General features: G+C 43.2%; 1 pseudogene; it reads right to left on the reverse strand.

Annotated features, from left to right (window-relative positions):
- Nucleotides 1–298: 298 nt before the first annotated feature.
- LOC103247233 (NBPF family member NBPF15-like) lies at nucleotides 299–22,701 on the reverse strand (annotated as a pseudogene).
- Nucleotides 22,702–22,926: the final 225 nt, after the last annotated feature.

A 22,926-nucleotide genomic window follows, 5' to 3' on the forward strand; every position in this document is an offset into this window, starting at 1 on the left:
TAGTGTAATATTAATCATGAGCTATACAACCCTTCCTAAATGCCAAAGGCACACACAGACACACACACACAAACTCACAAAGAATACAAATAACTAGAACCAAGAAATGTAGTAAATACATTCTGCTACATATGGTAAACATAGCCTACCACGTGGAATAGATTAGAAAATAAACAGGAAAATGAAAATGTTTTTATTAATTCCCATCGGTACCCATGAAAACCAATCAGCATAATAAAAGATTCCAACACTGAATGTAAAAAACAGTCCAACAGTCCAGAGCGATAGGCAAAAGTTTTTAATTGTATAGATTAAAATTAACTCTGGACAAAAATTAAAACTCAGGCAGAGAATTTTTTTTTCAACAACAGAAACCAGCAAAAACAAAGGCACAGTAAAAATTGAGACAGAAAATTTCCAAGGTAGAGATATGAATCTAATAATAGACACAGGCAGGGATGATTAATAAATGATAAAATGTTTAGAGGATGATCATTAGAATACAGGACACTTACACTTTCAAAAACCATTTTCCCAAATATTTCATTATAAGTAAGGTATCTCTAAAAGGGACAGATCTCCTAGACCCCTCTTTAACCAAGTAACCTGTCCTGATATCATGATAATGGTGATGGACAAACTAGACCTTCTCTGCCTGCAGATGGGCTGAGGTTGGAAACTCACAGCATTGACTCTGCAGTGTTCCTGGCAAAACGCTTAGGCTGAATTTAATCATGAAGACATTTTCAGACAACTTCAGAATGTAGATCATTGAGCCAAACAGCTGACCTGTCCTCTACAAACAAGTCCATGTCACCACAATCAATGACAACAACAAAAAGATGAGGAGATACTTTGGGTTCAAAATAACTGAAGAAATGTAGCTACATTATGTTTTTACTTTTTTTGAACCCAAAATATCTCTTTTCCTTTCTGTTGTGTGATTCATGGTGACATGGACTGTGTGAGGGAGACAGGTCAGTTGTCCTGCTCAGTGTTCTACATTCTGCAGTTGTCTGGTGATTACCTCCTATGAAACCCACGTTAAGCGTTTTCTACAAGGACATGGCATTGTTCATATTTTGTACCGGCAGAGTCCTGGGTGACATGCTGTCTCCTGCCAGCAGCTCCTGACTCCTGTTCTCTACAGGATGGAATTGAGAGGGGCAGGGCTGAGGCCTCTCAATGCTGTTTATCCATCTAGCTGTGGTCTTCCTAAGTATCAATGTCAACTGGAGGCTGAAGGACTGTGGCTTCTCCAACCAAAGGAGCCTAGTGGGTTAACAACTGTCAAGAGCAGTCAGTGGTTCTGAAATATAATCCTTAGCCAAGGATCCCTCCTGTGTTACAGATGGATCCGCTAAAACAAGCCAACACTGAAGATAGAAAGAATGGGGTTAGGTTCATTGAAACCAGGACAACACCTTTGGATGAGCTAAACACAAAGATGACACTGACCTTGAGAAGGTATAGAAGCTCAGAGACATGCCGGCAAAATGAAATCCCTGAGGAACTTTGTAGCTACCTAGAGAGATGTCGGTATATCTTTCAAATTAGAATGTCTGACAGATCACTTCCGGCATATGCTGCACAGTTATGTGAATGTGTCACACCTAACTTGGGTCCGATGTCTTCAGACTGAGCACAGGTTGCCACTGGCATGGTCTGAGAATAGGAATAGGGCCATGCCCACTGATCCAGCCTATGTCTGGGCTTCCAAATGGAACTACAGTTTCATTCAAGCCTACATGTGCCTATAGGTCCTGCCTGCAGCAATGACATCTCTCAGCTTAGTAAGGGCTGCTTAGTGTGGGAATATGACTCCCATCTGGAAGATCAGGTGGAGCCTTATCACCGTCAAAGTAAAAAACCTATTGTCCATGTCAAAGGTCAAGCTAATGTACTGTTCCTCAAATGAGTAAAAGGTGCTGGAATGAGTCAGGTAATTCAAAGTAAGTTGAAGAAGTCAAATAACATCTATCCAATGAGTCCTACAAGACTTCAGGCTCTTCCGCTTCCATCAGCATGCCATTCAGCCTGGAAAAGGAGACAAAACTAAAGAAACAGCCAGAGAAAATCAGACACCACAGAGCCCCAACTAGATTTCAGGGGTAACATGAGGAAGTGGTTAAAAAAGAAAAAGGATAGATCCATTAATGAGGTAAAACAATTATTGACTTTATGTTGGGATAGAACAGGGCCAGGTAGAAAACATTGAAAGAGAAAGACAGAGAGACAGAAAGAAGCAGAGACAGAGAGAGAAAGAGAGAGAGAGAAAGCGAGCTCAGTGAATTGGCCAGGTGACACACTGATAAGGGAGAAAAAGGACATTCTGAGTTGGTGCCCTCATGACACACAGCAAACAGTGATCATGAAAAGAATGAGCTCAATAGTTTTCCATAAAATGTGCTCAAAATTTGATGCAGTCACCATGAGAGTACAGCTTTTGAGGTATGGTCAACCTGTGGTATGTTAGTAAATGATAAGGGGAGGAAGAAACGGAAACCGAAACGTCTACTGCAATGAAAACCAACAGCAATATCAGTAGGAGGAATTCAGCCTTCATTGAAAACATGAAATCAAACACACTCTGTTTTCCCTGGATCTGTCGTCTCCAGGTGTTAACACAGAACTAAGCATCCACAATTGCTGAAAGTTACCTGGGGCATGGTGGGTTTTGATCTTCTTCCCTTTCTTGGTACTTTTCAGTTTCTGCAATAAATTCAGACATGGACAGACACATTAAGCTGATTCCCCTACACACATACAATCCACTGTCTAATCCTCACACAGGGACCTCAGGCGCCTCAGCATGAGAATACAACACTGTGAGAGATATATTTCCGGAGGCCTGAAGGCTGGTCATGATAGAGATTCCTTGGTTTTTGTCCCAGAAACTGTGGGTAAAGTGTCCCTATTCTGGTAGATCGTTATCCCAATATCATTTGTCACAAGTTTGTGCAAATGGTTATGCCATATTTTTCCAATCAATTTAAAGCAAATGCCCTCAAATGATTTCTAGGAGAAAAACTGCAATATTTAGCCCTGTCACATCAAATACTCAGATTGTTCATTGTTGTGAGGATTTTAGACACTAAAATTAGAGTGAAAAAGGAAATCGACAAACCCTTGAGTCAAATCATAGTTCTCTGAATTTGTCACATCTGCCCAGGTCCAATGTCTTGAGAGTAGAATCAGAGTGCCACAGGCATGGCCTGAGACTAGGAAGACAGCCATGCTCACTGACCAATCCCATGTCTGGGCTTCCAGGTAGAACTAGAGTTTAACCTACATGTGCCTACAGGTCCTCACTACAGCAATGACATCTCTCAGCCCAGTAACGGCCACTTGGAGCAGGAATATGATCTCTATATGGAAGACTCAGTGGATCCTTTTCACCTTCATAGAAAGGTACTCACCATCCACATCAAGAGAAAAGTCAATGTGTTGTTCCTCCAGTGAGTAAAAGAAATTTCTGTAGGGTTGGCAGGAGTCAGGCAGTTCAAGATAACTGGAAGGAGATGAATAACATCTATCCAGTGAGTCCTGCAAGACTTCAGGATCTACTACCTCCAGTAGCTCCCTGCTGAGACCAGAAAAGTAGAAAAAGTAAAGAATAAGCCAGAGGAAATCAGACACAACAGAGCCTCAACTGAATTTCATGGGTAGCATTTGAAAGTGGTTAAAAAAGAAAAAGGAGAGGCACACCCAAGATGGCTGAATAGGAACAGCTCCAGTCTCCAGCTCCCAGTGTGAGCAACACAGAAGACGGGTGATTTCTGCATTTTCAACTGAGGTACCACATTCATCTCACTGGTGCATGTTGGACAGTTGGTGCTGGTCCGCAGGTACAGCCCGACCAGTGAGAGCTGAAGCGGGTGAGGCATCACCTCACCTGGGAAGTGCAAGGGGGAAGGGAATTCCTTTTCCTAGCCAAAGGAAATTGAGACAGACAACACCTGGAAAATCGGGCAACTCCCACCCTAATACTGCACTTTACAAGGGTCTTAGCAAATGGCACACCAGGAGATTATATCCCACACCTGGTCCGGAGGGTCCCATGCCCACAGAGCCTCCCTCATTGCTAGCACAGCAGTCTGAGATCTAACTGCAAAGCAGCAGCGAGGCTGGGGGAGGGGTGCCCTCCATTGCTGAGGCTTAAGTAGGTAAACAAAGCCACTGGGAAGCTCAAATTGGGTGAAGCCCACCACAGCTCAAGGAGGCCTGCCTGCATCTGTAGACTCCACCTCTGGGCACAGGGCATAGCTAAACAAAAAGCAGCAGAAACCTTGGCAGAGGTAAATGCCCCGGTCTGACAGCTTTGAAGAGAGCAGTGGATCTCCCAGCACAGAGGTTGAGGGTCTGAGAAAGGACAGACTGCCTGCTCAAGTGGGTCCCTGACCCCTGAGTAGCCTGACTGGGAGACATCCCCCACTAAGTGCAAACTGACACCTCACACCTCACACGGCAGGGTACACCCCTGAGACAAAGCTTCCAGAGCAAGAATCAGACAGCAACACTCGCTGTGCAGCAATATTCTATCTTCTGCAGCCTCTGCTGCTGATACCCAGGCAAACAGGGTCTGCAGTGGACCTCAAGCAAACTCCAACAGACCTGCAGCTGAGGGTCCTGACTGTTAGAAGGAAAACTAACAAATAGAAAGGACACCCACACCAAAACCCCATCAGTACTTCACCATCATCAAAAACCAAAGGCAGATAAAACCACAAAGATGGGGGAAAAGCAGTGCAGAAAAGCTGGAAATTCAAAAAATTAGAGCGCATCTCCCCCTCCAAAGGAACGCAGCTCATCGCCAGCAACAGAACAAAGCTGGATGGAGAATGACTTTGACGAGTTGAGAGAAGAAGGCTTCAGTCGATCAAACTTCTCAGAGCTAAAGGAGGAACTATGTAATTATGTAACCAGCGCAAAGAAACTAAAAACCTTGAAAAAGATTTGATGAATGGCTAACTAGAATAACCAACGTAGAGAAGTCCTTAAAAGAACTGATAGAGATGAAAACCATAACACAAGAACTATATGACAAATGCACAAGCTTCAGTAACTGATTCAATCACCTGGAAGAAAGAGTATCAGCGATTGAAGATCAAATGAATGAAATGAAGAAGAGAAGTATAGAGAAAAAAGAGTAAAAAGAAATGAACAAAGCCTCCAAGAAATATGGGATTATGTGAAAAGACCAAATGTATGTCTGATTGGTGTGCCTGAAAGTGACGGGGAAAATGGAACCAAGTTGGAAAACACTCTGCAGGATATCACCCAGGAGAACTTCCCCAACCTAGTAAAGCAGGCCAACATTCAAATTCAGGAAATACAGAGAACACTACAAAGATACTCCTCGAGAAGAGCAACCCCAAGACACATCATTGTCAGATTCACCAAAGTTGAAATGAAGGAAAAAATGTTAAGGGCAGCCAGAGAGAAAGGTCGGGTTACCCACAAAGGGAAGCCCATCAGACTAACAGCAGATCTCTCGTCAGAAACTCTACAAGCCAGAAGAGAGTGGGGGCCAATATTCAACATTCTTATAGAAAAGAATTTTCAACCCAGAATTTCATATCCAGCCAAACGATGCTTCATAAGTGAAGGAGAAATAAAATCCTTTACAGATAAGCAAATGCTTAGAGATTTTGTCACCACCAGGCTTGCCTTACAAGAGACCCTGAAGGAAGCACTAAACATGGAAAGGAACAACCGGTACCAGCCATTGCAAAAACATGCCAAAATGTAAAGTCCATCGATGCTAGGAAGAAACCGTATCAACTAATGAGCAAAATAACCAGCTAATATCATAATGTCAGGATCAAGTTCACACATAACAATATTAACCTTAAATGTAAATGGACTAAATGGTCCAATTAAAAGACACAGACTGGCAAACTGGATACAGAGTCATCTCCCATCAGTTTGCTGTATTCAGGAGACCCATCTCACATGCAGAGACACACATAGGCTCAAAATAAAGGGATAGAGGAAGATCTAACAAGCAAATGGAGAACAAAAAAAAGCAGGGGTTGCAATCCTAGTCTCTGATAAAACAGACTTTAAACCATCAAAGATCAAAAGAGACAAAGAAGGCCATTACATAATGGTAAAGGGATCAATTCAACAGGAAGAGCTAACTATCCTAAATACATATGCACCCAATACAGGAGCACCCAGATTCATAAAGCATGTCCTTAGAGACATAAAAAGAGACTTAGACTCCCATACAATAATAATGGGAGACTTTAACACCCCACTGTCAACATTAGACAGAGCAACGAGACAGAAAGTTAACAAGGATATCCAGGAATTGAACTCAACTCTGCAGCAAGCAGAACTAATAGATATCTACAGAACTCTCCACCCCAAAGTTCTCTTCAAGGAGAACTACAAACCACTGCTCAGGGAAATAAAAGAGGACACAAACAAATGGAAGAACATACCATGCTCATGGATAGGAAGAATCAGTATCATGAAAATGGCCATACTGCCCAAGGTAATTTATAGATTCAATGCCATCCCCATTAAGCTACCAATGACTTTCTTCACAGAATTGGAAAAAACTGCTTTAAAGTTCATATAGAACCAAAAAAGAGCCCGCATTGCCAAGACAATCCTAAGTCAAAAGAACAAAGCTGGAGGCATCACGCTACCTGACTTCAAACTATACTACAAGGCTACAGTAACCAAAACAGCATGGTACTGGTACCAAAACAGAGATATAGACCAATGGAACAGAATAGAGCCCTCAGAAATAATACCACACATCTACAGCCATCTGATCTTTGACAAACCTGAGAGAAACAAGAAATGGGGAAAGGATTCCCTATTTAATAAATGGTGCTGGGAAAATTGGCTAGCCATAAGTAGAAAGCTGAAACTGGATCTTTTCCTTACTCCTTATATGAAAATTAATTCAAGATGGATTAATTCAAGATGGAGACTTAAATGTTAGACCTAATACCATAAAAACCCTAGAAAAAAACCTAGGTAATACCATTCAGGACATAGGCATGAGCAAGGACTTCATGTCTAAAACACCAAAAGCAATGGCAACAAAAGCCAAAATTGACAAATGAGATCTAATTAAACTCAAGAGCTTCTGCACAGCAAAAGAGACTACCATCAGAGTGAACAGGCGACCTACAGAATGGGAGAACATTTTTGCAATCTACTCATCTGACAAACGGCTAATATCCAGAATCTACAAAGAACTCAAACAAATTTACAAGAAAAAAACAAACAACCCCATCAAAAAGTGGGCAAAGGATATGAACAGATACTTCTCAAAAGAAGACATACAGCCAACAGACACATGAAAAAATGCTCATCATCACTCGCCATCAGAGAAATGCAAATCAAAACCACAATGAGATACCATCTCACACCAGTTAGAATGGCAATCATTAAAATGTCAGGAAACAACAAGTGCTGGAGAGGATGTGGAGAAATAGGAACACTTTTACACTGTTGGTGGGACTGTAAACTAGTTCAGCCATTGTGGAAAACAGTGTGGTGATTCCTCACGGATCTAGAAGTAGAAATACCATTTGACCCAGCCATCCCACTACTGGGTATATACCCAAAGGATTATAAGTCATGCTGCTATAAAGACACATGCACATGTATGTTTATTGCCGCACCATTCACAATAGCAAAGACTTGGAATCAACCCAAACGTCCATCAGTGACAGATTGGATTAAGAAAATGTGGCACATATACACCATGGAATACTATGCAGCCATAAAAAAAGATGAGTTTGTGTCCTTTGTAGGGACACGGATGCAGCTGGAAACCGTCATTCTCAGCAAACTATCACAAGAACAGAAAACCAAATACCGCATGTTCTCACTCATAGGTGGGAATTGAACAATGAGATCACTTAGACACAGGAAGGGGAACATCACACAGCAGGTCCTATTGTGGGGAGCGGGTAGGGGGAGGGATAGCATTAGGAGATATACCTAATGTAAATGATCATTTAATGGGTGCAGCATACCAACATGGCACATGTATATATATACGTAACAAACCTGCACATTGTGCACATGTACCCTAGAACTTAAAGTATAACAAAAAAAAAAAAAAAAAAAAAAAACAGAAAAGAAAAAGGATAGAGTCATCAATGAGGTTACAAATTATTGCCTTTATGTTGTGATAGACCAGGGCCAGGTAGAAAAGGATGAAAGAGAAGGACACACACACACACACACACACACACAGAATGAGAGAGAGAGAGAAAGAGAGAGAGAGAGCTCAGTGAATCGGCCAGGTGACACACTGATGAGGGAGTCAAGGACACTCTGTATTTGTGCCGTCAGGACACACACTGAACAGTGATCATGAAAAGAGTGGGCTCAATAATTTCGCATAAAATGTGCTCAAGTTTCCCGGCAGTCACCATGAGAATACAGCTTTTGAGGTATGGTCAACCTTCACTAGGTTAGCAAATGATAAGGGTAGGAAGAAATGGAAACTTAAACATTTACTGTAATGAGAACCAAAAGCATTGTTAGTAGGCATAATTCAGACTTGTCTGACAAGATGAAATCTTTATTTTCAGCATGTACTGTTTTCCCTGGACTTGGCATCTCCAGGTGTCAACATCAAATTAACAGTCCACAATTTCTCAGACTCACCTGGGACCTGTGTCCTCTTGGTCCTCCTTTTTCACTTGATCACACCGATGTCCTGCAAATAAATTCAGATGGGGCCTCTTACATGAAGCAGTTCTTCCTTGCACACAGAAACATTCCTCTGTCCAATCCTAACACAGGGACATCAGTCTTCTCAGTGTGAGAACAGGAGACTTTGAGAGTAATATACCAGGAGGCCTGAGGTCAAGTCTTGAGAGAACTGACTTGGTTCCTTTCATGAGCCTTGGGCAAAATTCCCGTTTTGGAACATTATCTTCCAATGTGCTCTGTCCTAGGTTTGTGTACAAATGAGCAATGTCTTTCCCAATAGATTGTAGGCAAATAGTTCTAACACCTCGTAGAAGAGATACTGCAATATTCAGGCTTCTCTCATCAAATACCCAGGATTTGATAGTTTACGAGATTGGGGACACTGAGATTTGATGAAGGGGTGCAATGTACCAGCTCTTGAGTCAAAATGAACTTGGTTCTACACAGAAGCATCAGCTATTATGGTTTTGTGGGTGAAAAGTCAGTCATTTATCTAGAAAACATACCAGCAAGACGATGGACAGCTGAGCTAAAACAAGCCAACTGAGAAGACACAGAAAATGGGGATAAATTCAGTGAAACCTGGGTCACATCTTCCACTGAGAGGTAGACAAGGGTGACACTGGCCTTGGGCAGGTAGAGAACCACACAGACATGCTTGGGGAACGAAACTCATAAGGAACTTTATAGCTGGCAAGAGATATTTAATTCAGATGAGCTGATCTGACAGACAACTCCTAGGCATGTGCTGCAGAGCTTGGTGTGAGTTTGCCACACTTGCCTTGAGTTCAATGCCCTGAGAGTCGGTCAAGGGTGGCAAGGGCATGGCCTGAGACTAGGAAGAGAGCAAAGCTCACTGACCCACCCCATGCCTGTGCTTCAGACTCAACTCCAGAGTGATTGAAATCTACACTGACATATAGGTTCAGCCCACAGTGATGGCAACTCTCAGCCCAACCAGGGGCACAAGGCCCAAAGATTATGGGGTCCACCTGGGACATGAACTGGAGCTTTATCACCTTCACAATGGAGTACTCACTGCCTATGTCAACAGCCAAAGCTGACTTGCTGTTCCTCTAATGAGTGAAAGGTGGTCTTGTAAGACTGGTACAAGGCAGACATGTCAGGAGTAATTGAGAGAGTCGAATAACCTTCATCCCAGGACTCCTAGGGGGCTTCCTCCTCTTCAGACTCCTACAGATTCCTGATGAGCCAGGCAGGACAGAGATGACAGAAGATTTAACCAACAGAGATTAGACAACAAAACCCCCCAGATGATCTGATGGGAGAGAGAATGGAGTGGTCACAGAAACCAAAGGCATTTTTCCTTCAAGAGAGATAAAACTATCCTTCTAAATGGAGGGTGGAGGGTGACTGCTCTGGGGACAGAGCAAAAATGGGCAGCACGTGCTCAGTATATTTGCCACAGATGAGCCAACGCAGGGCACCCAGACTCTCCCTGTAAACTACTGTCATGACTTCCAGCACAGAGAACTAACACAGGGTTTCAACTACTTTGCATAAATTGGGTTGAATTTTGCACGTGGCATTCAAGTGAACAGAGCTCTTGAGGCAGCGCAGACACACAGCTTGTGTATTAAGGGCCCCATTTTTCCAATATTTTGATATAATATGTTTATTTTTCCAATTTCTTTTCTTGCACAAATACTAGCAAACATACTAACAACAAATGGGCAGAAAGCATATATACATCTCTCTCTGGATTTAAATACCTGGGAGAGAACAGGTGACACCAAGAAATCCCTGTTTGAGGGTCTGGAGTGGACTTTCAGCAAACTCCAAAAGACCTGCAGCTAAGGGACCCGATTGTTAGAAAGAAAACTAACAAACAGAAAGGAAAAGCATCCGCATCAACAAAAAGGACGTCCACACCAAAACCCCATCTGTAGGTCACCATCATCAAAGACCAAAAGTAGATAAAACCAAAAAGATGGGGAGAAACCAGAGCAGAAAAGCTGAAAATTCTAAAAACCAGAGCGCTCCTTCTCCTCCAAAGGATCACAGCTCCTTGCCAGCAATGGAACAAAGCAGGATGGAGAATGACTTTGACGAGGTGACAGAAGTAGACTTCAGAAAGTCAGTAATAACAAACTTCTCTGAGCTAAAGGAGGATGTGCAAAACCATCGCAAGGAAGCTAAAAACCTTGAAAAAAGAATAGATGAATGGCTAACTAGAATAAACAGTGTAGAGAAGACCTAAAATGACCCAATGGAGCTGAAAACCATGGCACGAGAACTACGTGACATATGCACAAGCTTCAGTAGCTGATTCGATCAAGTGGAAAAACGGGTATCTGTGATTGAAGATCAAATGAATGAAATGAAGCAAAAAGAGAAGTTTAGAGGAAAAAAAAGAGTAAAAAGAAATGAACAAAGCCTCCAAGAAATATGGGATTATGTGAAAAGACCAAACCTACATTTGATTGGTATACGTGAAAGTGACAGGGAGAATGGAACCAAGTTGGAAAACACTCCAGGAGAACTTCCCCAACCTAGCAAGGCAGGCCAACATTCAAATTCAGGAAATACAGAGAACACTACAAAGATACTCCTCGAGAAGAGCAATCCCAAGAATCAAAATTGTCAGATTCACCAAGGTTGAAATGAAGGAAAAAATGCTAAAGGCAGCCAGAGAAAGGCTGGGTTACCCACAAAGGGAAGTCCATCAGACTAACAGCAAATCTCTCGGCAGAAAACCTACAAGCCAGAAGAGAGTGGTGGCCAATATTCAACATTCTTAAAGAAAAGAATTTTCAACCCACAATTTCATATCCAGCCAAACGAAGCTTCATAAGTGAAGGAGAAATAAAATCCTTTACAGACAAGCAAATGCTCAGAGATTTTGCTACCACCAGGCCTGCCTTACAAGAGCTCCTGAAGGAAGCACTAAACATGGAAAGGAACAACCGGTACCAGACACTGCAAAAACATGCCAAATTGTAAAGACCATTGATGCTAGGTAGGAAGAAAGTGCATCAACTAATGGGCAAAATAACCAGCTAACATCATAATGACAGGATCAAATTTACACATAACAATATTAACCTTAATATTGGACTAAATGCCCCAATTAGAAAACAGACTGGCAAACTGGATAAAGAGTCAAGACCCATCAGTATGCTGTATTCAGGAGACCCACCTCACATACAGAGACACACATAGGCTCAAAATAAAGGGATGGAGGAAGATCTACCAAGCAAATGGAGAACAAAAAAAAAGCAGGGGTTGCAATCCTAGTCTCTGATAAAACAGACTTTAAACCAACAAAGATCAAAAGAGACAACGAAGGCCATTACATAATAGTAAAGGGATCAATTCAACAAGAAGAGCTAACTATCCTAAATATATACACACCCAATACAGGAGCATCCGGATACATAAAGCAAGTCCTGAGAGACCTAAAAAGAGATGTAGACTCCCACACAATAATAATGGGAGACTTTAACACCCCACTGTCAACATTAGACAGATCAACGAGACAGATGCTTAACAAGGATATCCAGGAACTGAACTCAGTTCTGCACCAAGCAGACCTAATAGACATCTACAGAACTCTCCACCCCACATCAATGGAATATACATTCTTCTCAGCACCACATCACACTTATTCCAAAATTGACCACATAGTTGGAAGTAAAGCACTCCTCAGAAAATGTAAAAGAACAGAAATCACAACAAACTGTCTCTCAGACCACAGTGTAATCAAATTAGAACTCAGGATAAAGAAACTCACTCAAAACCGCACAACTGTGTGGAAACTGAACAACCTGCTTCTGAATGACTACTGGGTAAATAACAAAATGAAGGCAGAAATAAAGATGTTCTTTGGAACCAATGAGAACAAAGACACAACATACCACAATCTCTGGGACACATTTAAAGCAGTGTGTAGAGGGAAATTTATAGCGCTAAATGCCCACAAGAGAAAGCAGGAAAGATCTAAAATTGACACCCTAATATCACAATTAAAAGAACTAGAGAAGCAAGGCAAACAAATTCAAAAGCTAGCAGAAGACAATAAATAATAACGAAGACCAGAGCAGAACTAAAGGAGATAGAGACACAAAAAAACCCTTCAAAAAATCAGTGAATCCAGGAGCTGGCTTTTTGAAAAGATCAACAAGAAAACCCTGTTTGGCTCATTCACCTGGCTCATCTGATTGCAAGTGCCTATACTGAGAGGACTACGAAATTAAAACCAATACAGGTACCACGAATAACACACAACATTGTTAATAAGGACAATTTGTAGCTGAGTGAAGGGAAGAAATAGTTTTATTCATCACCTTTTTCCCTAAATCTATGATCTCCGGGTGTCACTACTGAATTAACAGCCCCCAATTCCACAGCATTACCCGGGAGACACTGGCCCTTTTTCTTCCTCTTCCTCATCATCACTTTCATTTTCTGTAAATCAATTCAGAGAAGCAGGTCACATTAAGCAATTCACACTTCACATATGACCAAATCACTGTCATATATGACCAAATCACTGTCCAGTCATAGCACAAGGAGGTAACTATTCTCAGTGCAAGAATATGGATTCTGAGAGGAATATTCTAGGGTGCCCTAGATAAAGTGTGGTGAGAAGTAGATGACCCTGCTTTCCAGACCCACAGGCCAAAGTCTCCCTCTACATGTAGACCATAATGCCATATTCCCTGCCTGAGTCAAAGTTAAACAAAATTTTTCCCAAAAAACTCTCCAGAAATTGGTCAAACAATTTTCTAGGGTTTTCGCCGCAATACTGACTTATATCACCAGGTAACATGGACATTAAATGTTTAGAGGCATCTATACATGAAACTCGACTGATAGATAAATTTGAACAACTCTTGCTTTAAAAAGAATCTGTGATTTGGGAGGCCAAGACAGTGAATCATTTCAGGTCATGAGTTAAAGACCAGCCTGGCCAATATGGGGAAACCTGGTCTCTACTAAAATACAAAAATTGGCCAGATGTGGTGGTGTGCACCTGTGGTCCCAGCTACTCAGAAGGCTGAGGCAAAGGAATCACCTGAATCTGGGAGGCGGAGATTGCACCAAGCCAAGATGGTGACACGGCACTCTAGCCTGGATGACAGAGCAAGACTCCATTGCAACAACAACAAAAAAAATCTATGATGCTACAAAGAAACACTGGATCAGCCATTGCACTGATGGGGTGGAGAAACAGGGTCCAGCCTTGCTTTATGGAAATATATCAGCAAAGTAAAGAAGAAAATTTTCCGTCCTGATTTCAGGGTGACTGTGCAGCTAAGCAAGCTGACTTAAAGGAGATCAAGATTAAAGATGACAGCAGTGAAGCCTAGGGAACAATATTTCCAGATGCAAAGGCAAGGCTGCCAGCTTCCTTAAAAAGGCATAGAAACTCCATGAACATTGTTCAGGGACAGATGACTTAATCGCAGATGACAAGAGATACTGAATTGAAGCTAGAAGGCCTGACAGATACTTCCTGTGTACCTCCTGCACTCAGGTGACTATGAGATTGTCACACCTGCATGGGGTCCAGTAACTTGATACTGGGGACTGGCAGACAAAGGCATGACATGAGCTGAGAAGGACAAAAAACTTCCTGATATCTGTTTAGATGCCACCGTAGGTTTTATTCAAAACAATCTGTGTGTATAGAGCCTGTCTTCAGAGTTTACCTTCCTCAGCCTAGACAGAGGCAGGAGACACAAGGAAAAGAGAGGCTACCTGGGATAATATGTACAGCATCTGCCCACTCATCATGAGAGGATGAGTCAATGAAAGGTGAGTTGAATTTGTCTTCATCAAATGTGATCTTGGTATTCCTGTGTGGCTGGTTGGAGTCACAAGGAACATGGCTATTTGAACAAGTGATGGCACATTCCTCCAGTGAGTCCTCAGGGACTTCCCTTTCTTCGGCCTTCTGCACCTTCCTGATGAGCCAGGTGGGACAGAGAAGAAAGAAGATTAAACACAGAGGGATTGGACCCCAGGGAATCCTAGCTGGTTTTGGCAAGAGGCAAAAGGAGAGTAGTCCAAGAAAGCAAACAGTTCCCTTTAAGAGGGAACAGGCAATCCTCTTCTCTCTGCAACAGAGCATGGCTGCCATGGGAGCCAGAGAGGAAGAGAGCAACTGGTGTTCACTGCACTGGAAAGATAGAAGCTGAGGAGGATGAAGACTCAGCTGTCCCTGTACAGTACAGACATGACACTCGGCACACACAGAAAACCACAACAGCTGCCACACCCTGTGCCTAAGCTGGGTTGAATTTCACATACTGTGGCCAAGGGAATGCAGGCTTTGGGCCCATCGTAGATGCCAGAGAGGGTGCGCCTCCTAGACCCTTTTCATATGTTACCACCCATTACTTGCTCCTGAGTATTCAGTGTTACCTGGGGGCACATGAATCCTGTAATTTCTCAGCCTCCTCAACTTGAACATCTTCATCCTCACCTTTGTCATTTTCTGAAAATAGAGAAGTGTTAGTTCAGGTATTTCCCACTTCACACTCTGCAAGCACAGTCAGCCCAATGAGCACAGAGACATGAACATCTAGGCATGGGTCACCGTTCAGCTGAAAGCTCTCATGTTTTATTTTTAACAAAATGCCCTGGCGTCGTTTCCTGATCCATCAGGCAATGCATTTCTATCTGGAGGGCCACCATCAAGATATGGCCAAATATTGAAAAGACCTTTTGCTCCCCCTATCACTGGAGGCTTGTGCAGCCTCTCTCTGGCCTTTGGCAGCTGTTTCCCCCATCCCGCCACAGACCTGATTCCCAGGCACGGGCTTGGTGTCCTGTCACAGTTCGCATTTCCAACCTAATTCTTTCTCTTAGGAGAGGACAAACTTGTCCCACAGTCCTCTATACATCAGGAGACTGCACAGGTCCTCCACGTGGCTTCTGCTGTGTTATTCAGGGACATTCTCTCCATGGGGAGTGCTCCAGTCTAAAGCCCTTCCTACCACCAAATGCCCCCACATCAAGTGCCTTCTCCAACACCACACGGCGAGGGGCTTCATCTCATTTTGAAAAACAGTTGTAAGTATTCCCACATTTGGATGCTTCAGACCCTTGCAAGAGACAATTTGGCTGCCTTTGCAGATGGAGAGAGAGAAACTCAGGAAGGATAAATCACTCCCTCACCGACAGTTACTAAGAACATTGCCGAAGAGACAGCCTGGGAACCTTCATTCTTAGTCCAGAGCTCTTTTCACTCTAACAAGCGTCCGCCTGTCACAGCCTCCTTCCTGTCCTTTAAAACTAGACAGATGTTGCCTCTTGTTCCAAAGACCACCTTCCATCAAGGAAGGAGGGACATTTGTAATACTGTGACCTCCAACCTCATGGGTTTCCCCATCTCCGTTCTTACCCAGGAAGTCCTGGTCATGTCATGGCCACACATGTTTAGTGGAAAAAACCCCACCGATACAACTGTCATTGTGAAAGTGTGGAGGTCTGGAGTATTTCATAAGCCTGGGGGTTTGGGGTCATCAGGGCCTGTGGCCACCTTACCTGAGCTGAGCTTGTGGACAAGGTGCTGTGCCAGCCTACACCCCTTGGCCAGCTGTTCTCGGAGGTCCTGCCGCTGGGACTTGTCCGGCTCATCCAGAGTGAGGAGGGCCTGGAGATGCTGAGTCAATGAGCAGGAGGTATCTCTCCCTTCCCGTAACTTCTCCCTTAACTGGATCAGCTTTCGTGCCTGAGAGTGAACCAGGACTTTATATTGCCTAAGGTGAGATGGTAGAGAACATTTAACAGTGGAAAGGGATGAGCGACAATGTCCTCAAGGAGACCTCCAAGCAGAAGGTCAGCACATGTTTAAAGGAATGTCTGTGGCCAAGAGAAAGAATAGAAAATGGTTTACAGGCTTCCTCTGTATCAGAGAGGGCTCCTGTAAGATCCTTGATGATGTTCCATTCATCTTTCTCTTCTGTAAACAAAAGTAGGTGTTTTCCTAATTCCATTTCAAAAAGACATCCTTTCAGTTCCTCACCCTGGCCACAGACATTTCCATGTGAAAATATGCATAGTGCATCTTGCAGCGATAGATACAAAGCCATGTACAGAAATGAGGCCGGGTGCAGATGTGGCGAGTTGAAAAGACGAAAGAAGAAAAGAATGACAGGGCCGAGAAGGCAACATTGATTGAGTGGAAGAATGAGACGCCGCAGCCAGTCAGGAGGTGATTCTGACTAAGGGTAAGTGGGGTGGTGATGGCACACCATTTTGAGTATACTGAATGCTACTGGGTGGTTTGCACTCCTTTGATTAATTTCGTGTTATGTAAATTTCACCTCAACAATTACTTGTTTGAAAAAGAGAAAACAAGGCTCTGAGAAACAACTGCAACCCATAACTTATTATTATCCTTGTTCTCTGTTTGATAAATATTTGTGTGTCATGAGCCTGCCATGGCAATTCCTTCCCTTCCCTGACCCAGCTTAGCTCTTACTTCTCCCCGCTGAGCTGCTGTACATCAGAGATTTATACACCTGCCCACCTGCCTGCCCCTACGGGGCCCCCTCACCTGAGCTCCTCAGCTTGCTTGAGCTGCTCTGCAAGCTTCTCCGCCTTGAACTGCAGCTCATCCCTCAGCATAGATTTTATGAGGTCTTTGCACTCTTCATACTCTGAGAAAAGACAGACACGTCTGCCTCAGTGGAAGGCTGAACATGCTGCTGTGGTCACTGCCTACAGGGCAGGAGGCAGGTCCATCCCAAGGACAAAACTGTCCCCACTACCAGGCTCTAGGCAGGGATTTCCACATCTTTACTCTTCAGTCTCCCGACTTTCTGGCATCTGATCTTCCAAAATTTAGAGACAAAGAAAGAGAAACTCAAGGGCACATCAAGGAAATTGACAAGATGATTCAACCACAACGAAGTGGAGTCAGAATTCACAGCCCCTGAGGTCTGAGTCTGAATGTGGGGCTGCTTTTCCAAGCCTTCAGCCTCTCCTCTAAAACACTGCACTGGGCCATGAAGCAGTGATTTCTTGTACAGTCGGGAAGGCCCCTAGGACTATGGGACTGATGGTTTCCCTTTTACTGGGAATTTCAAGGACAAGTATGTCAAAGATTTTTAAAATCTTTGATTTCTAAATCATATCTTCAGATATGATTTTAAGAATCATATCTGAAACATAAAGTATGAGACATAAGACCATAAGGCCATGAAGGAAATGTGCCCAAATACTAACAAAGTTTGTGTTAATTTAGAAACAGTAGAATGAAGAACTAATAGATAGTGTTTACTCTGTGCCAGTAAATGTTCTAGGAGATTGACAAGAAATAGCTCATGTAATTCACTGCAGCAATTTACAGAGGTAGGTATTATTGTAGCACCCTATGAACAGATGAGGAAACTGAGGGACAGACAAGACAAGCAACTTGGATGGAACCCAGGATACAGGCCCAGGGTCCCTGCTCTGCCCACTGCACTGCTACTTCCACACATTGTCGGGTGTGATCTTTCTTCCTCTTTAGGAACAAGAGCCTGTGCACCAGGAAGCAGGACTTCCTCTCACCAGGGTACTCTCTGCTTTTTTTTTTTTTTTTTCCCTCCTTGACAAGTCTTCCTCTGTCGCCCAGGGCTGGAGTGCAATGGCGCGATCTTGGCTCACTGCAACCTCTGCCTCCTGGGTTCCAAAGGTTCTCCTGCCTCAGACTCCCGAGTAGCTGGGATTACAGGTGCCTCCTACCATGCCCAGCTAATTTTTGTATTTTCAGTGGAGACGCAGTTTCTCCATGTTGCCCAGGCTGGTCTCAAACTCCTGACCTCGTGATCTGCCCGCCTCAGCCTCCCAAAGTGCTGGGATTACAGGGGTGAGCCACTGTGCATGGCCCCTGCTCCCTGCTCTTGATGCTGTCACTTACAGATACCACAGGTTCTATTAGGAGCAGACACCTCTTGAAGCTCCTCAGAGTGGGTACTGGGTACTATCACAAAGTTTCCCTCAGGGTCACTAGAACAGAGCTTTGACTATTGGGTCTCAACAGAATCTTGTACTGAATAAAAGTTCACTGGTCCCAGACATTTAAAACAACAGACTAGATGTTATTTGTCTGCAGGATCTTATATGGTACAGAGAGGATTCTTGAAAACATGATGAAGCCTCTTGGAGAAAACAGGTCGTTCTGTGCCTGTGTCAGAAAGTAACAACTGGGATTTGAACTCTAGTCCCATCCCCACCTGACTGCAAACACGGAAAGTTGCTAAATACTTTGGTACCTCTGTCTTCCAACCTTAACAAAATGTGAAAATACCCATTCTGTTTTCCTAGAAGTATGGGAAGGAAGAAATTATTTTTGATGGAGAGAGCATTTAGTTTCTCAGAGGGAAGACAGGACATCATTCATCACTTTCGTGATGGTGAGCCTAGAGATCTTACTGTATTTGTTCTGCCTGTTGACCAGGAAGCAGGCCACTTCACTTGGGTTACAAGAAATTTCTCTTTGATGTTTCTGAACTGCTGTTTCTTCTCTGCCAGCTGGGGGCGCAGTTTCTCGTTGATTTCTAGAATGCTCATCTCTGCCTTCTCACTGGACCAAGGGCCGGCAGATACCACCATGCTGAGGTTTGTGGCAGAAGAGGTGGAGCCAGGGACTGGGGAGAAGAAATGCAAACACATGGTGGGTTAAAAACTGGTGAAATCAAATAGGTTTAATCAGGACTGAGGGATGTCAGTAACTGAAATTCTTAACTTACTGTTGAGAAAAACGTGATCACTCCCCACAGCACTTTAGGATCCTTAACCACAAAAACAAGGTTTGAGGTGTCTGAGCTCAGAGCTGAAGGCACTGCCAGTGGCTCAGAGTCTGACAAGAGTGAGGAAGATTGTCGCCAGCGTGCCAGGTAACCGTCTGCAGTTGCAATAACAGAATTAGAAGGTGGGGGTGTCGTGGAATCTTAGGAGCCCTGCATTCCAATTGCCCAGGCTTTGCTGAAACACAGGCACCCTGGTCTCACCTGAGGTCACCACCAATGGGGATCATTCCTTCAGCATTCACTCTCAGTATTCGTGTACCCTCGTGACAATGGCACAGACCCAACTCTTTCCCAATACATCTAAGCATATTCCTCACTGTTTAGCTCTTGTCTATACAAAATCGTGAAGGCAGAAACAGTTTCCCAACAGGTTATATTTTCTTAATGGTAGTCATGAAGTCACCCCACCTGCTGTAAGTTAAAACAGAGCCTTAGGCTTTTCCACAGGTGTAAGATATCAAACTTTCAGCCTGCCCTGATATCCTCTGGGTCTTCTGCAGTTTTTTCTGTATCCACTAGAAAGTGAATGAATAATTCATTTTTAAAAAATGTTTTCTTTCCTGTCTCAGTATTCTTCTTTCTGCAACCCACTGTTATGTTGATTTCTTTTCTCAGTGGGGCACCATCTTGGGCTTTCATTACACTCTAGACCTGTTTGGCATCCCTACGTCCAAAGCTCTTCCTCTATGTGGGTTGATTTGTTTTTCAATGTCACTGAGCACTACATTTTATACTTATCACTTATGGATGTCATTCAAGTGCCACAAGACCTCTTTTCAAGGTATCCAGTGATCAAAATCATTTATATAGAGGTCTCCTGAAAACACGTGTGACCATCTATCTTGGGAATTTTTGTAAACCTGATGCTATTTTGTTGTTTCCATTTTGTTTTCCCATATACTGAAAAGAACAGGGCCACGAGCAGTTCTTGTGGAATATGGTTTGATGTATATTTTGTTGAGCTGGACTAACACCATTGATTTTTGGTTGCATTCCACTAACAGAACATGGCAAGATCACGGTTCTGGTCAGGGCTGGTTGGTGATCCTCAGTGTTGCTGTGCAGTAGGTGAGTTTGAGGTGAGAGGAATGAGCAGGAAAAAGAGTGACCCCCTGAACCACCTCCTCACTTTCTCAGCTTTCATTCCCACCTAGGTTTTGTGAGCCTAGAACTTGGGAGACTGTTCTGTAGCCCAGGTCTCCTCAGTTTGGCTGCTGGACTTGCCTGAGTTGAGGGTGCAGTGGGTGTGACCCTGGGCTGCCCAGCATTCATGTGGAAGTAAAGGAAGGAGGACTGCATCAATCCATTTGAAAGCATCCCCCTCTGCAGCCCCCACCATCCTCCAATGACACTGTAAGGATACTGCCTTGAGATCTATCAAAGGCTTTAAGTCAATGCATTTTCTGGGGTCTGGGAGACCTGACATTCTGTGTTAGAATGAAAATCTTTCAAGTTTCTAAATGATAAAACTGCAGGTTCACAAAGTTACATGGCTTACTCGAGGTCACACAGGGATGAGTTTTCAGCACTGCCAATAAAAGCAATCACAACAATTATTCAGTAATTATTCATATGATCCATATAATTCAGTAAATATTCACATAATTATTTAGTAATTATTCATTGACCAATTCATACAAGGCATTTTGTTCAAAACTGTGCTCATATTTGGACATTGTGTCTTCATCATAATCCTTAAGGTAATGCTATTATCCATAAGTAACAGGTAAGAAACTGAAGAAGAGGGATAGCAAAGCATGTGTTTGGCCATTATTTCCATTTCTTTGTTTTTGTGATGCTGGAAGAATGAGCAGAATGAGTCACGGGAAGAGTATTCATTCCTGTATCATTTTCCAGGACAAAGGTGTGCCCTCCTAGAGTACTGGGACCAAAATTCCCAAGTGTCTGCAACCTTGCTTTAACAGTATGAGAAATAACCTCTATCACCTGGAATTTCCCTGGAACTTTGGAATATGCAAGAGAAGTATGAGACTTGGGTCTTCCCTTGTGTTTAATTCACTCTTCTATGGAATACCAATGATTCTCACTAAGATTTTTGCCTTTTTATAACCACAATGTATGTTTTATGGAGAAGATTTTACACTTTGCTCTATTTAGAAAGAATAAATATGAGCAATGGTTTAGGTTTCATGTCCTGGACTTAATATTTTTCTGATTTCTGTTTTGAGATTAAATTCTCACGTGAATAGAAAAATACTTATTATTTCTCATAAGGCCAAGTTTGTTATTAGTTTGAGTTTTTGAAGATGAAGCACAAACTTTTGATTTTATCTTTGTCTGTCCCCATCAGCACCACTCATTGTCTCTCAGTATGACCTAGACTTGCCCTGCAGTTACCCTCGTCCTGCTGAGCCATCTCCTCAGCACTGTCCAATTCCATCAGTGATTCAGGCTCCTCCCAAGGCTCCTGAAATAGGCACAGGGATCAGGACGTCAGACACATTCCAGACACAAAGGCAACCCACACTGTAGAGCAGGCAGCTGTGTTCCCACTTCCCTAATGTTCCAGTGATGTCCTAAAACTGAAAGGAACACTTTCCCTTTTTAGGGGTCTGTTCTTCTTGTCTCAATGCCTCTGATCTAGTGAACACAACTGTCCTGAAAGTGAAAGAACTTGCTAAATTTCTGGTTTCTTGTTAGGTGGCTAGAATAGATTTATAAGACTTCCTTACTTACCCATGACTGCTGAAGTTTGAATTCTTAACAGGACGATTCCTTTTTTTGTAAGCTGAGCAGCTTAGGAAAGATGGGCCATGTTGCTGTGCAAAAAGAGGTAAACTTAATTTCTACTCAAAGCAAGCTTGAATTTGAAACTAGGGCTTCCACTGTTCCAAAGTTGGACTGTCACGGCCTCAGGCATGTGTCCCGAAGGGCTCGTGTCTCTGCTGTACTCAAAATAAAGTTTAAATGGAGCCCAGCAAGCCAGATCTCCTTTACTTCTAGGTTCCCTCCACAGTTTCTACTCCGCTTTAGAGACTGCATTGAAAATATTCTTGTTCTGCTGTTGTGTTTTGGCTTTGGAATGATGTGATGCAGCTACCCCCAAGTTGATCAGAGTAAGAAGCACCTGGGAAAGTCAGTGCACATACAAGTTCATTGTCCTCCTTGAAGGGATTCTGATTCAGAAGGCTCAGGTGGGGCCTGGAATGTGTTTGTTAACATGACTCAGATGCGCAGTCAATCTGGGGACCCGCTGATAGCATCGACCTTACAGTTTATGGGAGTTCCCCATAACTGCCCAAGTTCCCCTTGCTGTAAGTCCTGAAGCCAGATCTCAGGTGCAGCAGCCTCTTCCCATCCCCTTCCCACATTTTCCAATTCAGCTGGGTCAGTTCTTTCCAAGTACATGTTTCTCTCCCCTATACCTCATTTCTGAAAAAAAGGAAAACTGGAATTTAACTTCTTTCATCTAATACATTTCTTCACAACATGCTACCAGCAT

Source organism: Chlorocebus sabaeus, chromosome 20 (genome assembly GCF_047675955.1).
Source record: "Chlorocebus sabaeus isolate Y175 chromosome 20, mChlSab1.0.hap1, whole genome shotgun sequence".
NCBI lineage: Eukaryota > Metazoa > Chordata > Mammalia > Primates > Cercopithecidae > Chlorocebus > Chlorocebus sabaeus.